Here is a 7549-nt window from a genome sequence, read left to right on the forward strand (position 1 = left end):
CAACAACTCCTCCGTCTTTCGTATCATCCGCAAACTTGCTCACCCAACCTTCTAGCCCCTCTTCCAGGTCATTTATAAAAATGACAAACAGCAATGGTCCCAAAACAGATCCTTGCGGAACACCGCTAGTGACGGCACTCCATGAAGAAACTTTGCCATCAACTACTACCCTCTGTCTTCTTCCATCCAGCCAATTCCTAATCCGAACCTCCAACTCACCCTCTATGCCATATCTCCGTATTTTCTGCAGTAGCCTACCATGGGGAACCTTATCAAACGCCTTACTAAAATCCATATATACCACATCTACCGCTTTCCCCTCATCAACCTCCTTCGTCACCTTTTCAAAGAATTCAATAAGGTTTGTGAGGCACGACTTGCCCTTCACAAAACCATGCTGACTATCCTTGATCACATTATTCCTATCTAGATGTGCATAAATCCTATCCCTTACAATTCTCTCTAAGACTTTGCCCACAACAGAAGTGAGACTCACCGGCCTATAGTTACTAGTTTAGGGGTGATATACGTAGAAAGTTCTTCATGCAGAGGGTGATGGGTGCCTGGAATGCTCTGCCAGTAGAGGTGATAGGGGTGTGAACAATAGCGTCATTGAAGATGTACCTAGACAGATACTTGAATGGGAAGGGAGCAAAGGGATACAGATCCTTAGAAAATAGGCAGCAGGCTTAGATAGAGGATCTGGATCAGCGCTGGGTTGGAGGGCTGAAGGGCCTGTTCCTGTGCTGTATGGTGCTTTGTTCTTTTTGAAATATTCATTTAGTATTGCTTATGATTCCGCACATACGTGGCCTTGCTGACTTTAGGGGTACGATATCTCCGCATTTACTCATTTTCCCTTAATGTATTTGGAGAATCTGCGAAAGCTCTCTCATGTCCACTTTTGCCCCCCGATTTCCCTTGATTATGCGCCTACTGCATTATACTCTTCTAAAGATTCACTTGATCCCTGCTGTCTATGCCTGACATATGTTTCCTTTTCTTTCTTGACCAGAGCCTTAATTTCTCTAGTCATCCCACCAGCCTCGCCCTTCATACTACCATACTGCCTCTGGACGCTCACTGAATTCTTCACTATCAACATCCTTGTGGTAACCATGGACTAGAAACTCAAGTGGACTTGCCACTTAAACCCAGTGGCTACAAGAGTAGGTCAGAGGCTAGAAATACTGCAGCGTGTAACTCACCTAACTCACCTCCTGACTCCCTAAAGTCTATCCACCATCCACAAGATACAACTCGTGAGTGTGATGGAGTACTCTCCACTTGCCTGGATGAATGCTGCTCCTGAAATACTCAAGAAGCTTGACACCATCCAGGAAACTGATTGATGCTTGATTAGCACCACATTCACAAACATCCATACCTTGTTACAGCAATGCAACATGCACTGCAGAAATTCACCAAAGATCCTTAGACAACATCTTCCAAACCTACAACCACTACCGTCTAGGACAGTGACAGTAGATAGATGGAAACACTACAATCTGCAAATTCCTTCAAAGCTACTCACCATATTGATTTGGAAATAAATCATGCTTCCTTCAGTGCCATTGAGACAAAATCCTGGAATTTCATTTCGATCAGCATGGTGGGTCTACTTACAGCTCATGGACTGGGCATACATCTCCACTTCTGACTTTATAATGGAGGGGAGGTTTTTATTATGAAACAGCTGAAGATATCTGGGGCGAGGACACTGATTTTGATTTGACTAGATTTATTCTTGTCACATATACCGAGATACAGTGAAAAGTATTGTTGTGAGTTCTAACCAGATAAAGTATACTTTACACGAGTTCATCAGGGTAAAGGAATAGAATGCAGAATACAGTGTTACAGCTTCAGAGAAAGATCAATGTGAATATATGAGAGGTAGATAAAGAACTAGTTGAGCAACAGGAGACAGAGAGTAGTAGTTGAAGGGAGTTTCTCGGAATGGAGAAAGGTGATCAGTGGTGTTCCACGCAACATCGAGGGCCCAAGGGCCTGTACTGCGCTGTATTCTTCTATGTTCTATGTTCTATGATCAGTGCTGGGGCCACTGTTGTTTGTGATATACATAAAGGATCTGGAAGAGAGCACTGTTGGTCTGATCAGTAAGTTTGCAGATGACACAAAGATTGGTGGAGTAGGGCAGAAAGCATAAGGGACTGTCAGAGAATACAGGAGGATATAGATAGACTGGAGAGTTGGGCGGAAAAGTGGCAGATGGAGTTCAATCCAGGCAAATGGGAGGTGATGCATTTTGGGAAGTCTAATTCTAGAGCGAATTATACAATGAAGGGAAGAGCCTCGGGAAAAGTTGATGAGCAGAGAGATCTGGGAGTTACCCTGAAGGTGGCTGCACAGATGGATAAAGTGGTCAAGAAGGCATATAGTATGCCTTCTTGAGATGGGCTATTGAGTATAAGAGCTGGCAAGTCATGATAAAATTGTACAAGACTTTGGTTCGGCCGCATTTAGAATACTGTGTATAGTTCTGGTCGCCACATTACCAAAAGGATGTGGACGCTTTGAAGAGAGTGCAGAGAAGGTTTATGAGGATGTTGCCTGCTATGGAAGGTGCTAGCTATGAAGACGTTGAGTATGTTAGGATTGTTTTCATTAGAAAAAAGGAGATTGAGGGGGGACCTGATTGAGGGGTATACACAGGATAGATAGAGATAAGCTTTTTCCCAGGGTGAAGGGTATACACTGGATGGATAGAGATAAGCTTTTTCCCAGGGTGAGGGGTTCAATAACGGGAGGTCACGAATTCAAGGTGAGTGGTGAAAAGTTTCAGGGGGGTATACATGGCAAGAACTTTACACAGGGGGTGGTAAGTGTCCGGAACGCGTTGCCAGCAGAGGTAGTAGAGGCAGGCACAGTAGATTTATTTAAGGTGAGTCTGGACATGAGTAGATGGGACGCAGAGGAATACACATGCTTAGGAATTGGGCGACAGGTTTAGACACTGGATTTGGATTGGCTCAGGCTTGAGGGGCCAAAGGGCCTGTCCATGGGTTGTAAATTTTCTTTGTTCTTCTTTGTTCTTTGTCTGTTCAAAAGTCTGATAACAGTCAAGAAGGTGCTGTTCTTAAATCTAGTGGTATATATTTTCAAACTTTTGTACCTTCTGTTCGATGGAAGCAGGTGGAAGAGAGTACAACCAGGAAGGAGGGGTCTTTGATTTTGTTGGCTGCTTTCTCGAGACGTGGGAAGCGTAGACAGAGTCAGTGGAAGGAAGGCTGGTTTCCATGATGGACTGGGCTCCTTTCACAACTTTCCAAATTCTTGTGGTCTTGGGAAGAGCTGTTGCCATACTAAGTTACCTTGAGGAACGTGGGGCTCTTGAACTGCAGTGGTGGTGTCCCTTCCTCTGAGCCAGGAGGCTATTCCAGAGGTGTGTCATAACTTCTCTGAACAGGTTGATGAGAGGTTCTTATCTTGTTAAGTCACCTGACATCTTCCCGAATGCCTCCATGACATTGTGGGTCTACCTACAGCATGTAAACTGCAGCCGTACATGAAGACAGCTCAGCACCAACCTTCTCAAGGGCAACTAGGAATGGTCAATATATGCTGTTCAACCAGTCATGCTCATGTCCCATGAGAGAATAGAAGTGCTGCATTATAGTACTACTGATGATGCTTTCCATCACTTTTCTCTGCAGATCTTCACTCTGCAATTACAAAATGTGTTAAACACTTGTCATTTTCTCTCCTGCCTCCTCACTGTCCAAGGACCCAAACACACCGTCCAGATGAAGCAATGATTTACTTGTATTTCTTTCAATACAGTAAATCTATGTTTGCTGCACACAGTGCGATCTTCTCTACGCTGGTAAAAAGCAGGTAACTACAGGTCAATTAGCTTAACTGGAAAAGTATTGGAAACCATTATTAAGAAAGTAATTGCAGAACATTTGGAAAATTATAACCTAATCAAGCAGAGACAGCATGGCTTCCAGAAAGGGAAATCATGTCTGAATAATTTATTAGAATCTTTCCAGAAAGTCTCAATCAAACTGGATAAAGGGGAACATAGAATAATACAACGAAGAACGGGCCCATCGGCCCTCGACGTTGCGCCGATCTGAGAACTAATCTAAGCCCATCCTCCTACATTATCCCATCACCATCCATGTGCTTATCCAAGGACTGTTTAAATGCCCCTAATGAGGCTGAGTTAACTACATTAGCAGGTAGGGCATTCCACGCCCTTACCACTCTCTGTGTAAAGAATCTGCCTCTGACATCTGTCTTAAATCTACCACCCCTCAATTTGCAGCTATGCTTCCTCGTACAAGCCGACATCATCATCCTAGGAAAAAGACTCTCACTGTCCACCCTATCTAGTCCTCTGATCAACTTGTTTCTATTAAATCCCCTCTTAGCCTTCTTCTCTCCAATGAGAACAGACTCAAGTCTCTCAGCCTTTCCTCATAAGACATTCACTCCAGACCAGGCAACATCCTGGCAAACCTCCTCTGCACTTTTTTCAATTCTTCCACATCCTTCCTGTACTGGGGCGACCAGAACTGTACACAATATTCCAAGTGAGACCACACTAGCATTTTGTACAGTTGCAGCATGACATCATGGCTCCGGAACTCAATCCCTCTACCAATACAACCTAACACACTATATGCCTTCTTAACAGCACTATCGACCTGGGTGGCAACTTTCAGGGATCTATGTACATGGACACCAAGATCCTCTGCACATCCACACAACCAAGAACCTTTCCAATGACCCAGTACTCTGCCTTCCTGTTATTCTTCCCAAAGTGAATCACCTCACATTTATCTGCATTAAACTCCATTTGCCACCTCTCAGTCCAATTCTGCAGTTTATCCAATTCCCCCTGCAATCTGCAACATTCTTCCACATTACCCACCACTCCACCGACTTTAGTGTCGTCTGCAAACTTACTAACCCATCCACCTTTGCCTGCGTCTAAGTCATTTATAAAAATGGTAAACAGCAGTCGTCCCAAAACAGATTCTTGTGGCACACCACTAGTAACTGGACTCCAGGCTGAATATTTTCCATCAACCACCACTCATTGCCTTATTACAGAAAGCCAGTTTCTAATCCAAACTGCTAAATTACCCTCAATCCCATGCCTCTGCATTTTCTCCAACAGCCTACCATGTGGATACTTATCAAAGGCTTTAATGTAAGTCCATGTATACCATGCCCTACCCTCATCCACATGCTTGGTCACCTTCTCAAAAACTCAATGAGGTTTGTGAGACATGACCTGCCCTTGACGAAACCATATTGACTATCGCCAATCAAATTGTTGCTTGCTAGATAACTATAAATCCTATCTATTATAATCCTTTCCAAAACTTTTCCTACAACAGACATAAGGTTCACTGGTCTATGATTACCTGGGTCATCTCTGTTGCCCTTCTCCAAAGTGCTCACCTACCAGTAAATCAAACATTAAATTGCAACCAGTAGATTTATGGTATTTGAATTTCCAGAAGGCTTTTGATAAGGTACCTCATAAGTGATTAAGTCATAAGGTAACAGCCCAATGTGTTGGAAATATTATATTTACATGGATAGAGACTCAATTTAGGGGAAGAACACAGCGACTGGAAATAAGGGGTTCTTTTTCAAGTTGCAACTAATGCCCAGTGATCCACAGGGATCAGTGCTGGAGGAAGGAAGTGAACTGTAGCCAAACTTGCAGATGACTCAAAAATAGGTGGAAAGACAAGTTGTGAGAGGGTTACAAACTGTTTACAGAGAGACATTGATCGGTTACATATGTTGACAAGAAGTGGAAAATGGAGTATGTTGTGGGAAAATGTGAAGTTGTTCATTCTGGAAGACAGAACAAAAAAGTAGAACATTATTTAAATGGAGGAAGACCACAGAAAGTTGCAACTCCAAAGGGACTTGAGGGTACTTGTACATGAAACAGACACTAGCACATAGGTGTGTAGGTAATCAGGAAGGCTAATGAAATGTTGGCCCTTATTTCAAAGTTTTAGAGTTAGGGTTAGCTAAAGTCTTACTGCAACTGTATAAGGCACTGGTGAGACCACATCTGGAGTACGGAGAATAGATTACTTACTTATTTACAGTGTGGAAACAGGCCCTTCGGCCCAACAAGTCCACACTGACCCGCCAAAGTGCAACCCACCCAGACCCATTCCCCTACATTTACCCCTTCACCTAACACACTACGGGCAATTTAACTTAGCCAATTCACCTAACCTGCACATTTTTGGACTGTGGGAGGAAACCAGAGCACCCAGAGGAAACCCACGCAGACACGGGCAGAATGTGCAAACTCCACACAGAGAGTCGCCTGAGAATTGAACCCGGGTCTCAGGTGCTGTGAGTATTGGTCCCTTTTTATTTCATGGACGCAGCTCAGAGAAGGTTCACGAGGGGGATCCTTGGAATGGAGGGACTGCCTTATGAGCAAAGGCTAAATAGATTGGGTGTCTAGAAGAATAAGAGGTGATCTTAGTGAATAGCAGAGCAGAACTCGAGGTTCCAAATGGCCTATTCCTGTTCCTATTTCTTGTGGACTTACAGTCTGGCCAACTGAGATAACCAACCCCCTCAATTATTAAAGAATAAAAAAACAGCTGAGACCAAATTTCAGTGGGGCAAGAATGGTGGCTCAGTGGTTAGCACTGCTGCTTCACAGTGCCCAGGACCCGGGTTGAATTCCAGCCTTGAGTGACTGTGTGAAGTTTGCGTGCTCACCCAGTGTCTGCACGGGTTTGCTCTGACTGCTCCGGATTCCTACTACAGTCCAAAGATGGACAGGTTAGGGTGACTGGCTATGCTAAATTGCCAAGTAGTGTGCAGGGATGAACAAATTAGATGGGTTTGCCATTGCTTTAAAAAAATCCCACGCAGGGTGCTTTGGATGAGGCAGAGTGTAGCTTTGGGTGTGATGCTCTTTAGAGGCTTGGTGCAAACTTGATGAACCAAATGAACTCTTTCTGCACTAAGACCTGTTTCGGCACGAAAGGGAGACACAGTAGCACGGTGGTTAGCACTGTTGTCTCACAGTGCCAGGGGCCCAGATACAATTCCAGCCTCAGGTGACTGTGTGAAGTTTGCATGCTCTCACTAATCCTGCACGGGTTTCCTCCAGGTACTCCAATTTCCTCCCACAGTCCAAACATGTGCAGGTTACATGCATTGTCCATGCTAAATTGCTCCTAATGTCCAGGACTGTGGGAGGAAACCTGGAGTACCTAGAGGAAACACACACAGACACAGGGAGAACATACAAACTTCACATAGACAGTCACTCGAGGCTGGAATTGAACCCAGGTATCTGGATTTGCATCTTAACTGCTGTAAACTGCAGGACTATGGGCCATATGCAGGAACTTGGGATTAGAAAGGACATCTGAGTTGTCATGAATAGCTGAATAGCCTCCTTCTATGCTGTATCACATGGAGTCAATGAGCTAAACAGCCTCTTTCTACACTGTAGGGATTCTATGACAAGAGTAGAGCTGCGCTGAATAGACTGGAACCTAAGGTTGAAAGGAAAAGC

At 44.2% G+C, this 7549-nt stretch overlaps 1 protein-coding gene across 1 annotated transcript in view; it reads left to right on the plus strand.

The window, feature by feature from the left end:
• Positions 1-5896: 5896 nt before the first annotated feature.
• The window catches only part of LOC122561982 (fas-binding factor 1 homolog), a 77653-nt gene continuing 76000 nt past the window's right edge, over positions 5897-7549 (plus strand). Inside the window, exon 1 of the mRNA XM_043714331.1 lies at positions 5897-5900. The gene's annotated coding sequence lies outside the window, so the exon portion shown is untranslated. The remainder of the gene's footprint in view (positions 5901-7549) is intronic.

Source organism: Chiloscyllium plagiosum, chromosome 24 (genome assembly GCF_004010195.1).
Source record: "Chiloscyllium plagiosum isolate BGI_BamShark_2017 chromosome 24, ASM401019v2, whole genome shotgun sequence".
NCBI classification, from domain to species: domain Eukaryota; kingdom Metazoa; phylum Chordata; class Chondrichthyes; order Orectolobiformes; family Hemiscylliidae; genus Chiloscyllium; species Chiloscyllium plagiosum.